The sequence below is a fragment of the Arachis ipaensis genome, chromosome B09 (genome assembly GCF_000816755.2).
Source record: "Arachis ipaensis cultivar K30076 chromosome B09, Araip1.1, whole genome shotgun sequence".
Lineage (NCBI taxonomy): Eukaryota > Viridiplantae > Streptophyta > Magnoliopsida > Fabales > Fabaceae > Arachis > Arachis ipaensis.
Window position 1 is genome coordinate 33216606 of NC_029793.2, and position 14846 is coordinate 33231451.

General features: G+C 38.0%; 1 long non-coding RNA gene across 1 annotated transcript in view; it reads left to right on the forward strand.

The window, feature by feature from the left end:
• Positions 1 to 13073, forward strand: part of LOC110267065 — a 99643-nt gene extending 86570 nt beyond the window's left edge. The window contains exon 2 of the long non-coding RNA XR_002354391.1: positions 12609 to 13073. This is a non-coding gene — a long non-coding RNA (uncharacterized LOC110267065). The remainder of the gene's footprint in view (positions 1 to 12608) is intronic.

Here is a 14846-nt window from a genome sequence, read left to right on the forward strand (position 1 = left end):
GAAAATGATAAGAAAAGGAAATGCATGAGTATGTGATATCATCAATGCGTATGCGTGGATCGCAAAAACCCAGACGATGCGTACGCGTGACCCACGCGTACGCGTGACGCTCGGCACGTGACTTCTTTAATGAAATTGTGATTGTCGATTTCTGAAGAGCTCCAGGCCCAGTTTTGAGCTGAATTTTGGAGGGAAAAGACTTAAGAACCAAGGATTGAAGGGGATTCACACATTACACACTTTGGAGTTAGTTTTGGAAGTTTACGTTTCTAGAGAGAGAAACTCTAACTTCTCTCTCAGTTTTGGCTTTCTCAATTTCAATTTCACTTGGATCCTTTGGTTAGATCTGAATTTGATTCAATTTTACATTGCTCTATTTTGTAGATCTCACTCTTCTACTCTAAATTTAGTGTTCTTGTTACTCTAGCATTGTAGATCTTGGATTTGGATCTTGTTACTTTGATTTCTATTAATGCATTGAGAAATTTCATGTTCATTATTGTTAATTGCTTGACTATTGTTAATTGCTTGTATTAGATAGCTTGAATTCAATTTCTCTTCTCAATTTCACCATGTCTTTCATTATTGCTCACCAAATGTTTGAGAAAATGTCAACTATAGCTATGGAATAGAATTTCACTCTTGGCTTAGGGGTTGGATAATTGGAGACACTTGAATTGTCAAAATCTTTTGTTGATTGATAATTGAAAATTGCTAATTGATTTGAACGACACTAACTCTAGTCTTTCCTTAGGATTTGACTAGGACGTATGGACTTAAATTGATTATCTCTACTTGACTTTCCTTCATAGTTAGAGGTTAACTAAGTAGAGCAACAACCAATTCTTATCACAATTGTTGGAGGCAATGAGGATAGGAATTCCAATTCCCAACCCTAGCCAAGGCTTTTACATTGATTGATTGACATTCACTCTTGTTTAATTCAATTTCTTGTGTCCCTTAGCCTACTTGTCAATTGTTCATTGCTTTTATGCAAGCTTGTTTACATTTCTCGTGTTCAACCTCAAACACCAAGAGAACTCCTAACCAATGATGTGCATCTTAGGGCAACTCCTAGGGAGAATGACTCAGGACTAATACTCTCGGTTATTGATTTTGAATTGTGGACACACATTTTCTATGTTTGATGCGTTATAGCTTGTTGGTTTAGACTATACTCATGACGGAATTTATTGATAGAATTCTATACCGAAAAATATCGCGCATCACCCACCTAATTGGGAATTTTGCCCACAAAATTCGAATTCAATTACCTGAGAATAATTGCGAATAGTCAGGTTGCATCTCCGACTCAGGTTCCCAAATGTGCTCCTCAACATCAGCTCGACTCCATGCCACTTTGACTCACGAAACTTATTTTCCATGCAAACGTTTGATACTTGTATCGTTAATTCTGACCGGAGTCACTGGAAGCGTCAAATCTTCTTTTAATTGAACCGATTCAGGTTCTAACACATGGCTAACATCCGGAGTATACTTCCGAAGCTGCGACACGTGAAATACGTCGTGCAGGTTCGAAAGGTAGGGTGGTAGAGCCATTCGATGCGCCACCGGTCCAACCCTCTCCAGGATCTGAAACGGACCGATGTATCGAGGATTTAACTTTGCTTTAATTGCTCTACCTACTCCTATGGTTGGAGTAACTTTAAGGAAAACATGGTCTCCTTCCTCAAATTCCAAGGGCTTCCGCCTTTGATCGGCATAGCTTTTCTGACGATTCTGCGCAGTGAATATCCTATCTCGGATTTTCTTCACTTGTTCGGTAGTTCCAGCTATCATCTTCGGCCCCAACAAGCTTTTCTCCCCAGCTTCATACCAACATAGCAGAGATTGACATTTCCTCCCATACAAGGCCTCATACGGAGCCATTCCGATGCTTGCATGGTAACTATTATTGCATGTAAACTCCACTAGTGGCATATACTGATCCCAACTTGCCGGCTAATCCAGAACACAAGCCCTCAACATATCTTCTAAGGTTTGGATCGTCCTCTCGGATTGACCATCTGTTTAAGGATGGTAAGCTGTGCTCAAGCTTAATCGGGTCCCGAAAGCTTTTTGAAATGCATCCCAAAACCTCAAAGTGAAACGAGGATCTCTATCAGAGATTATAGTAGCAGGTACACCATGAAGTCTCACAATTTCCTTTATGTATAACCGTGCTAACTCCTTAAAGGTGTAATTCATCCGAATGGGTAAAAAGTGAGTTGACTTCGTTTGTCGGTCCACGATCACCCAGACAGCATCAAAACCGGCCCTAGTCCTTGGCAATCCCAACACAAAGTTCATCGCAATGCTTTTCCACTTCCATTGCGGAACCTCTAAATGTTGCAACATCCCGGAAGGTCTTTGGTGTTCGATCTTTACTTTCTGGCAGGTTAAACACTTTGAAACATATTCCGCCACATCATTCTTCATAACCGGCCACCAAAATATTGCCTTTAGATTATGGTACATCTTAGTACTCCCCGAGTGAATAAAGAATCCGCTTTTGTGTGCTTCCTTTAAGATATCTTGTCGCAAAGTGCCAACATCCGGCACAATGATCCTATCCTTGAATCTCCATAGCCCATCCTGATCCTCTGACACTCTCCACCGCTTTCCTTGCTCAATAGCTGGCAACACCTTCGGTAACACGTCGTCGTTTTCATGAGCCTCTAGGAGTTCAGATTTAAAGTCACTTGAGATCTGAAATCGACTCAAACATAGAGTCCTAGACACTTCTTGAACACCAATCTTCAGACTCGAATTCCTTGAGTAACTTCTCTTCTTGAAGCATCATCCAAGCAGCATACAACGACTTCCGACTTAACGCATCCGCCACTACATTAGCTTTCCCCGGATGGTAATTCAACTCAAAGTCGTAGTCCTTCAGTAACTCCATCCACCTCCTCTGCCGCATATTGAGCTCTTTCTGATCAAAGAGGTATTTCAAGCTCTTGTGATCAGAGAAGATTGAAACTTAACCCCATAGAGATAATGCCTCCACACCTTCAAGGCAAACACAACCGCAGCAAGTTCCAAATCATGCGTAGGGTAGTTAACTTCATGAAGTCTCAACTGTCGTTAGGCATACGCCACCACATTACGATGCTGCATCAGCACACACCCTAGACCCTTCAGTGAAGCATCACAGTGCACTTCAAATGATTCATTTGGCTCAGGTAGCACCAACACAGGCGCAGTGGTCAACTTTTGCTTCAACGCCTGAAAGCTCTCCTCACACTCAGGAGTCCAAACAAATGGCGTATCCATGCGGGTTAACTTTGTCAACGGCAATGCTATTTGCAAAAAGCCCTTGATAAATCTCCGGTAGTAGCCAGCTAAGCCCAGAAAACTCCTTATCTCAGTTACTGAGGTTGGTTGCCTCCATTCCATCACTACTTCCACCTTAGAAGGATCTATAGCTATCCCCTGTTTACTCACCATGTGACCCAGAAACTTCACCTCACTCTTTCAGAATTCACATTTAGACAGTTTCGCATAGAGTTTCTTTTCCTTTAGTATCTGCAACACGGTCCTCAAGTGCTCTGCATGTTCTTCCTCAGTCTTGGAATAAATCAGTATGTCATCAATGAAAACAACAACAAATTTATCCAGAAACGGACGAAAAACTCTGTTCATGTAATCCATAAATACTGCAGGATCGTTTGTCAACCCAAAAAACATCACAATGTCCTCGTAATGACCATAACGAGTCCTAAAAGTGGTTTTAGGGATGTCCTCATCTCTCACTCATATCTAGTGATAATCGGATCGCAAGTCGATATTAGAGAAAACCCCATCTCCTTGTAACTGATCCAGGAGATCGTCAATCCTTGGCAGTGGGTACTTATTGATGACAAGTCATCTTAGCCTAGTTTCACTAGTCTTTTTCTTTTGTTTTCATTTAGTTTTATGCACTTTCTTGCATTATAAATTAACCATTTGAATTGGAATTGCATGGTTTCCTTAAATCAATCAACCACCTTTTAATTGATACAAAATCATGAGGTTCAAGCTAACTTTAGTTGATAATTAATTGATTTATAAACCTTGTGAATTTTGTGATACTTTGATTGGTTGTTTTGATTACTTGTAGGTGAAGAAAGGAAACAAAAGGTGTGCCAACATTATGGAAGAAGGTTGCAAGAATGGGTTTGAGAAAATGGAATTCACGTTTGAGCTAACGTTTGCCTCAAACGTTGAGGTCAAACGTTGGCTGAAGAATGAAGCTCCTGGAAAGCAACGTTTGAGCCAACATTTGCCTCAAACGTGAGGTCAAACGTTGGCTCCAAAAGAGAGGAGAAATGGCATCCCTGGAGGCAGCAACGTTTGAGCCAACGTTTGCCTCAAACGTGAGGTCAAACGTTGGCTCCAAAAGAGAGGAGAAATGGCATCCCTGGAGGCAGCAACGTTTGAGCCAACGTTTGCCTCAAACGTGAGGTCAAACGTTGGCGCCAAACAGCATGAAGGGGCACACTTCCAACAAGAATAACTTGAGTTGTAGATGTCCAATTGAGGTGATTCCAAGTGGGTTAGAAAGCTGACATTCAGAGCTTTCCAACCATATATAATAGTCTCTATTGGGCACAAAATTTGCAACGCGAAAAGAGGACAAGGTAGCCCCCAAGAAGCATACAAAAAGGGAGGTCCACGTTTGAGCTCACGTTTGACCTCAAACGTTGAGCCAAACGTGGAAGACAACACACAGCCTAGCTGCATAATGCCTCACTCAAGTAATGTTTGAGTCAACGTTTGCCTCAAACGTTGGCTCAAACGTGAATGGTTCATGGCCTGGTTCACTAATGGATTTCATCCCAACACCAAGAGCAATCAACAGAGGCTACTAGCAACCCAATTCCATCAAGGCTAAAGGCCCAATTCAAGGCTTAATGATCATTTGAAGAAAGTGTATAAATAGCTTAGGATTTGAAGTTTTAGGGAGTTTTTTTGTTTAGAGTTTTCTTTAAGAGTTTTCATAGTATTCACAGTAGAGAACCTTTGGGTTTTGAGCTATTTGGGGATTTAGAGTCTGGGGTGTTGAAGAATTGAGGAAATTCTGTCTCAATCTCACCTTGAGATCTCTTTTTGTTTCTTTCACTGCATCATTGGAGAATTGAGATTTGAATCCAAGTTTTCTTCTGTTTTGATTTTTAATCTTTTGCAATTGAATTCTAAATTTGGATCTAAGAAGGCAGTGAGATCTAGACTTGGTTATCTAGTCTCTTGAGTCCTGAGATCTACATCTTTCAATTTCAATTTCCTTGTTACATTGCTACACCAAGTTTATTTTCATTTGCATTTAAGATCCGGTTCAATTAGATCCATCTTCTACGTTTCTATTTGTTGAGATTTACTGCTCTTTTGTTTAATTTTTGCAATCCCACATCCCTGATCCATTTACAATTCAAGCCATTTACATTTCTTGCATTCTAAGATTCTGCAATTTACATTTCTTGCGTTCTAAGCTTCTGCCATTTATTTTCTTGTTCTTTAATATTCAGCACTTTTATTTTCTGTTCTCTTTAATTTCCTGCAATTTACTCCTCTCCCTTTACTTTTCATGCAATTTAATTTCTGTTAATCACAAATCAATCAATCAACTCTTGATCTGCTTGACTAAATCAACCACTAAACTAAAATTGCTCAATCCTTCAATCCCTGTGGGATCGACCTCACTCACGTGAGTTATTATTACTTGATGCGACCCGGTGCACTTGCCGGTGAGTTTTGTGTCGGATCGTTTTCCGCACATCACTTATTCTTTATTGTGACCTTGTTCAGTTGCCTATAATCCACACAAAGTCGCATACTCCCATCTTTTTTCTTTACCAGTAACACTGGTGCACCCAACGGAGAAACACTTGGTCGGATAAAGTTCTTACCCAACAGATCCTCTAGCTGAGACTTTAGCTCGGCCATTTTCAGCGGTGACATCCTATAAGGAACACTTGAGATTGGTCCAGCCCCAGGCAACAACTCGATAGTAAACTCAACCTCTCGATTAGGTGAAAATTCATCAATATCATCAGAAAACACCTCCGAAAACTCACACATAACCAGAATTTGTTCCAATCTTTGATCATCACCCGAAACACCCGCAGTTAACAACAAGATACCCTGACATTCGGCCCCAGAACAATTCACCATCATAGAGTTCAAGTAATAACTATTCAACACAACCAGCCTTTTTGTATCTTCCAGCATAAAGTACACCGACTTTGCATAACAGTCGAGCAAAACATGGTTCTTAGATAACCAGTCCAAACCCAATATAAGATCAAGACCGGTCATCGGCAAACAGATTTAGTCATGGACAAAATCAAGTTACTGGACCCTAAATGAAACATGCGGGCATCCTAGCCTAGTTATCATGGCTTCATGGGTGGCATTATACACCTTTAGGTCATAACCTAAGACTACAATCTTCAATCCTAACTCACTAGCTTTTTCGAATGCAATGAATGAATGTATTGCTCCCGAATCAAATAAAGCATTTAAAATTTGACCAGCAATTTCACAGTTACCTCGAATAAGTGTCTTGGATCCCTCGGCACCAACAGCCGAGGTGGTGAACACCCAGCCAGATTGCTGTGTTTTCCCTGCACCTTGCTTCTGCTTCTCCGGATAGTTTGCGGCTTTATGCCCCGCTTTGCCACAAGAATAGCACAAGCCCCATCCGGCCTTGCACGGGGCTCCCAGATGGTGACTTCCGCACCTAGCACAAGCTTGCTCATTCTGAGGCTGCTTCCGAAACCTTTTCCCTTGGGAGTTGTTGTTGTTGGGCCTCCGGAAAGAGGCTCCCCGCTTGAAAGGCGGACCTCTAGGAGCAAGGCTCTTCCCTCGATTCTGTGAGAATGGTCCCCTATGGCTTCCTCTCTCAGCAGCTGCCTTTTTCACACATTTTTTAGCAACTCTGCTCTTGTTTACCAACTCTGAGAAAGTTCTGATCTCCATTGGCCCCACTGAGCTAAAGATGTCGCTGCGGAGTCCTTTTTCATACTTAATGCACTTCCATTCCTCAAAGTCTCCCGGAGCTCCCTGACACATATGGGAAAACCTGAATAGCTCCTCAAACTTGTCAGTATACTCAGATATGGACATAGCACCCTACTTCAGCTGCAGTAACTCGAGTTCCTCGGCCGTCCTTGCAGAATTCGGAAAGTACTTTTTATAGAACTCCTCCTGGAAGGCATCCCAGGTGATAGGGTCATCACCCTGCTGCAGAAGACGTCGGACTCCTTGCCACCAATGTGATGCTTCCCCAGTGAGCAGATAGGTAGCAAATTTAACACACTGCCCTTCAGGTACCATCTGCGCTTGCAATGCTCGATCCATAGCTTGAAACCAGGTATCAGCTTCAGTCGGGCTAGTGGTCCCCTTGAACTTAGGTGGATTAACCTTCAGGAAGGTTGCCAGTGTCATCGGGCCCTGAGCTCCACTTCCGTCATTGCCATGGTTGTTCATCTATTGTCCAAGAGCCGCAGTAGTGGCCTGCATAACAGTAGCCATATTCTCCAACACCGCCATAAAATCTACCGTGTTATTTGGGTTGGCTCTCGGTCCTTGAGTACTAGTACGACCTCTCCCACGACCTCGACCGCGTCCACGAGGCGCCATCTGGTTCCTATACACACCAAACAATCGATATCAAGTTGATCAGTCTCAATATCGAAAGTCTAGTGCTTCAAAGTCCCAAATGCATGCTCATGAACGTTTATGCCAGGTATATCAGTTAGATATTCTAATAGCACATAACATACACACAGAGAATGCACAGAAGCATAGTCAGTCCGTCCCTCAGGCTCTATAGGAACAAACTGCTCTGATACCATAATGTAACACCCTACCACATAGAGTCTTATGCTTAAGTAATAAGATAGAGGTGGCGAGGTATTACGACCTCTAAAAATAAAATTTAATACATATAGTATTGTGAAGAATGATTATAACTAGGAGCCTTTGAAGAAAAGGGGATAAAACAAAACCGTTTAAATAGAAAAGCGCAACACTTCGATCGATAACGAATCGAAACAGATAAAGAGATAACTAAAGCGAAACCAAAACAAGAGAGTGCCAAAATTACGAATATCAAAACTCAAGATCCGGTTGCGAAGATAATCGATCTGAGCATAAGAGTATACATATGTATCTGTAAACATAAAGTAGGAAACCTAAGGGAAACCCCAAGGACAGGCTAACAAAACCTGTTCTCCAAAACCACCTCTAAGAGGAGTCAAAACAGTATATTTATATACAATATTTAGTGGAGATAGTAACTATCTATAATAAAACCAAAATAAAGTCCCAAGAAACAAGATCTTTGCTTATCCAGAAGTCTCCAGCATGCCTCAGCGAGAAGCCTCACGTCCTGAATCTGAAAACTACAAAATCTGTATGGGTGAGAACCGGAGGTTCTCAGTATGGTAACAGTGCTCACATATCGAACATGTAATGTCCTCGGAAAGCCGAAGGCAATCATAGAACTTCCAACAGATAATTCAAAGCTTATAAACAGACTAAACTATAAGTGGCAACTGACTAAGGATCTTCAGTCTAACTAATACTTCCCTTTCCGATTCTTGCAGACCCCCCAATCGCCAGCAGTAATATAATATGGCAAACATAATTATATCAGACAAGAAGATATACAAGTAGGAAGCAGATATAACATTTAGACAATTAGCAGGTAATATGCAGTCAATTAGGCAATTCCAAACAATTCACATAGTATGCATATGATGAATGCCTGTCCTAATGGATGAAGATATCATCTGTCAGTTATATAGCCAACCCGACAAGTCTTGGTAGCTAACCATTGGACTGTCCCTCTGTCGTGCATCCTCAACTCGAGTTATACTCAATCATAAATCATAATTCATATCCAACACCCTCACTGGTGCATATACACGGAGGCGAGCTCATCCGGAACTTTCACAGTGTCCGGCCACACTTAGGACATAGGGTCAGTAGAGTATCGAGTCTCCACCTGGAGCACAAGGTGGCTAGCCATTGCTTTCTCCCAGGGAAACTCGTATCTCAGATAGTGGAAGTACAACATTCACATTTTATTCAATAAGCATATATCCAATCATATTTAGCCATAATTCAATAATGGCTCAGCCATAATACGGCAATAATTCATCCATCCAGCTCATAATTCAATCCATAACCAGCCAATTCATTAACAATTACAGCCATTCGACTCATGGCATATAAGGCACTTCCACCACCATCCTCCGTATCTCATACAATTCTCTTTGATCATCATTGTTCATTAATTCTCCCCTTTCTTCATCCATAAGTTACCACATTTACTAGCCCTTCTCATTGCTAGGCATATCATCAAGTTTTAAGACATAAGGGATGAGATCGGAGGCTTAAAAGAATGAAATTTGGCTTTGAAATCTCAAAAATCAACTTTGGGGTGAAAATAGGGTCATGCGTGCGTGTCGCCCATCCGCACGCGTGGAACACAGCAAAACACAGTGACGCGTACGCGTCCCTTCATGCACACGCGTGCATGGGATAAAAGCCCAGTGACGCCAACGCGTCAGCCACGCGTACGCGTGGGTGCGTTTTGTGTCCCAGGCACAAAACCAGCACAACTCAGGCACAACTCTCTGGAATTTGGCTGGGCCAATCGAATTCACTCTTCGACGCGTACGCGTGGGTAGTGAATATTTGAAAACGATGCGTGCGCGTCGGCGACGCCTACGCGTGGGAATACTTTTTGCCAAAAATTTTTCTAAGTTAAAAAGCTGCAGAATTCACAATTTCAAACCCAAATCTTCCGACGGACATAACTCCTCTATTTTAAATCATTTTTCACCTGTTCTTCGAATGGCATAAACATCCTGTATCCAATTTCATTTCTAAATAAATTTTGCACAAATCGGGGATCAGGAGTCCATGTTATGCTCCGTCAAAGTATGCCCAAAAACTACATTTTCTTACAAAACCACAAAGTGCCGTTTTCAAACAAACCAATTCCAACCCTTTTTGGAATCAACAAAAACATACCAAAAACCACTTCAAGCCTCCTCAACTCAAATGTTAACATCTTTTATCAAAATTATAGACCATCAACCCACCATGTTAACCAATTTCATCAAATAATCCAATTTCAAACACAATATCATGCCATATGTATTTTCCTCATTCCAATTTCCAACACACCATTTCCAATCAACCATCAATACATACAATCCTTACCATTCTCACTCTCAACATGGTTTCACCCATAATTCAACCTCAATCAATCATTAATCATTAATCATATATCAAAACATGCATATCTCTCATGCATCACACCATCACATCATCAATATTCATAATCACATATATGACTACACAATTGATTTCAACCATTCAACAACATCAACCATTCAAATCCTATCTTAGGGCCTCCAGCCTAAGTTTTCACACCACATTACATTTTAGATATAGGAAACCGAGACCATACCTTAGTTGCTTTTCCATTTAACCCAAAACACCTCCAAATCACTTTTTCACAAGCTCACCAAGCTTCAACACCTCCAAGAACAGATTTTTAGCACATCAAAGCCATTTTCCAAGCTTTCCAAAACCTCAATCATGATTCAATATTTACATACACACTACCTAAGCCACAAATATCACATTCAAACACAACTCAATACCCAACATGATAAACCAACAAGGTTCACTAGGGTTGAGAATCTTACCACACTCAAGGGTCAAGGAGACAAGGTTACTCTTCTCCTTCAAGCAAGTTGGGTCTTATAATATGAAAGAGCCCAAAATCTCAACATTTTCCCCATTAAATTCGAATTTAAGGGATGAGAAACTGAACCAAAATCGTGGCTTACCTCAAGAACAAAGTAGTAGTTTTTGTAGAGCTCGTTGCAGTGAACGCGTGGCTGCAAACAGTGCGGCAATCAAAGCTCCGAATCAAAAGTTATGGTGGTTTGAAGATCAAACAAGGGTAGAACTTTGGAGAAGTGTTCTTCCCCCTTTCATTCTCATTTCAACGTGTTTTTGAGGGTTTAGAGGAGAGAGAGTGCTATTTTTTAGGCTTTTAAGTTTAGCTTGGTTGGGCCAAGGGCCCAATATGGGTCCAGTTGGCCCGGTTTGGCCCGTTCGGTCCAATCTTGGGCCGATTTTTACAAATTTGGTATCGAAATTCTCGTCTCAATCTCCTCTATCATATTAAGCCATAAAATCACATTTTTAGCTTTCTAGAATAAATTTTTATTTATGGACTAATTAGTCGTTAATTAACTGGGTTTTACAGTTTTTTTTTCTTGAAAAATGGGACATTGATTATTATATTCTATTCTGAACTTATTGCTCTTATAAAAAGCTGAGTACTTTTCTTTCTTTTTTCTTTTATTAAAAAATGTGTTAAGATCCAAATATCAGGTGTTCTTCAGAATAATACAATTATATGAGTAGTGACGCTAAATTAAAATACTTAAAATAATGAGACTTTTTGAATAAAAAATTTTCATTTTGTGTTTGGGATCATCTAACAAGTTAAAATCATGACAAGCTCTGAATATTAAGAAAACAATAATTGAATACAATTTTTGTTTAGAGACATGTAATTTATGAATTTGATAGAGATATATAAATCATTACTTTTATTTTATCTTTTTGTACAAGTAGTACTTGATATAGATCTTTTTTCCCTTCACAAAATTGAGAAAGTATAAATAAGGTTTAGTCAAAGAGAGTAGGTCAGTTAAGGAGAGTAGGTGAGTCAATGGGAGTGGGTAATATACATTTCTAAAATAATTATCTCTTGATTATATTGTTGAATCTTAATATTCAAGCAAATAACTACTCTATTTTATACCAAATATTGTCATCAATAGATACTAAGTTGCTACATAAAAATTGACTTCATTTATTGTTATTTTCAAATTTGTTTATTTTTTGCCGTAGTAGAGTATTGGACTTCACTTTTTTTATTTAGTTGGTGATTTTGTACTTTGAATCTATTTGTAGCCTTTTTTTTTTAAATAATTCAATACATTGTTAAGTTAGAACTGAACCTCTTACTTATTCAGTGAAACAACTTTTGAGCCAAAAGTTTGTTCTTATTTCTCCTTATTTTTGAGAATTCTTTGATGGATTTACACTTTGATTTCGTTGCATGTTTAATGAGGTTCAATAACCAATATATTTGGTTTGCCACAAAACATTTAATTTTATTTTGTAATTTCATAGATTCTAATGACTCTTTTGATTTCGAAGTGTTTCTTTGTTCATTCATTACTTGCAGATGTTGGTTTGATTTTATGAATTTTGGAGGGATGGAGGTAAGATGCTGTAAGTACATTATAAAGATATGGCAGGTGAGGAGGTATCAAACAATTTCAGGTTCATGAAGAAATAATGGGATGGTTTAGCACCAAGCATGTTGAACTATTAAACTGATTTGTTTTAATGAAAAAATTGTAACACTAGAGACAAATTATGTAGTTGTGGAATTTCGCCAGCCTCTATAGATGTCCAATGTATGGTAAAGAGCCAGAGAATGTATGCCGTCTTTTCTTTAGTTGTGACGTAGCATCGAGTTTTTGGGGCGATGTACTATATAATATGGGTCTGCATTGAAGATTAGCTAAGGAATGCTTTAAGTCATGGATTGCGGCACCAATTCCAGCAAGATATAAGTAGCAGTAGGTGTCTAACTTCTTTGAAATCACATGGTGTATTTGAAAGCATAGAAACTGCAAAATGTTTCAAAGCAAAAATCTAAATACACAAGTTTTGAAATGGGAGATAAAGTATTGGAGGCAAGCTTGGGTGTCGAATAAAGAAGAGCACATGAGAGGAGAATTTAAAATTCAATGATATAATGACTTGAGGAGTAGATGAAATAGGTACATATGCTTTGTCTTCCTCTGGTCTTGATTATTATTATAGGATGGTTTTATCTTCTTTGCTTGATTTAGAATAGTAGTTTCTTTAAGTTGTTGGTCTAGTTAGCAAGATAGTAGTGAGCTCATGTTTTGCTTTAAGCCTTTGTAACTACTACAGACCTCATGTCTCTGATGGATTTAGTGGGTGATTTCTTATTTAAAAAAAAGATGCAAGCAAGACAAGCTATTAACTCTAAGGTTACAGTAATAGGGGCAGAAGGTAATTTTTTGGGGGGTTAAATTTCTATTTTTATTTTTTTATTGAACATTTTTATTGTTTTAACTGCCATTACTAATGCTATTGCCATTGATGATTATTATTAGTTTGGGAGAAATTATGTGTGATTTTTTATTATAGAGGATAGGGTACGACTTTAGAGGTTATTGTTATTACTTCTAATCAGGTACAAAAGTTGCACCAAGGAACAGGGGAGTTGCTGCTACTACTGCCTAAGGTTTTCAAAAATTATTTTTCTTTTTTACTCAATTTATAGGATTGCAGAGATTTTATATATTAAGACAAAGTTCATTGAGATATTATTTATCAATTTTGAGTTCTTTTATAATTTTTCAACAAAGACTTTTTGTTTTATCAATGAGAGTTTTTGACATATATTTTTGCTCATTATGTTAGCCAATTCCATTATATTAAAATTTGTAATTATTAAAATTGTGGTGAAGCTGTGTTGATTTTTCTGTTTTGAAGAAAAATTGATTTGATCAAACTTGGACAATACTCATAAAAAGAAAGAGAGTTAGTTAATTAATTAGTACAGAAATTATACAATACAAAATAAAATAGAAAACTATTTTGTCTCTTTTTAGGTGAAGTATCTTTTTCTTTTTTATTCATGTTCTCTCTTAACAAATATTTTTTTAAGCATTTATAACATCCAAACATAAAGAAAACATTCACACCCTAATTTATTAATCTTCTATTCAATTTTAATGAGTTAAAATCTTCAAATTTTCATAAAATCTTAGAACATTGCCTAGAAGAGCAAGTAACTGAATTTAACGCCATGTGTGATGTGTTTAATAAGTAACAAATTTACAAACAATTCAAAGTCTCAAACCGTATATTACTATCTCTTTTTTTTTTTACCAAATAGTATATTAAAAAAGGTTATTTTTTATGCATCTCAATCATCGTGGAGTATTTCATTGATGTGTCACTTACAACATTTAGGAATAAATCATAAAAGAGAAAGTAGAAAGGAAGAAACAAAAGGTAAATGAACTTTTCTTTTTGGTGTCAAATTAATAGGTAATGATTGAGAGATTTGTGTGAGTGATTTGAGATTGGATCAAAAGAAGTCTATCACTCATCTGTATTTGAGAGGAGCATAAAATTATTGTTCTGTAAGATGCAATAATTTTTCAAAAATTTTACCAAATCATTTCGCCTACAAATAAAATGAAGGATCATCCAGCTAGGGCACAACAAGTTTTAGAAAAAGTATTCAAACTATGATATTTTAAAGTTGATGTATTTATTTTTTTGAGTCAATATAAATTACACATTTTTTTAATAAATAAACAATTAAATCTTTTTTGAGAATTAAATCGAATAGAGAAATTTATCTAATAGATATCTTTTACCCGTGCAACTAGTAGCTAGTTAAGTTAAATTAATGTAAAATATATTGGGATTCACAACAATAAGGATCAAAAGCAATATAACAAAACTATTAACACCAAAACGTTTATGAAGCTTATTTGTTGTCGTTAAAGATACTTTGACATAGTATTGTATGGTTTATGAAATTTTAAGACATTTTCAAGAAGAAGATCACGCAACAAATGGATAAGACAATTACTCCATTTGTTAGGTGTATAAGAAAAAGTATTATGGGTGAGAAAAGGAATAAGTTATGCACATTATAGTCATAGAGAATACATTATTATCCATCACATCTACAAAAAATTAGC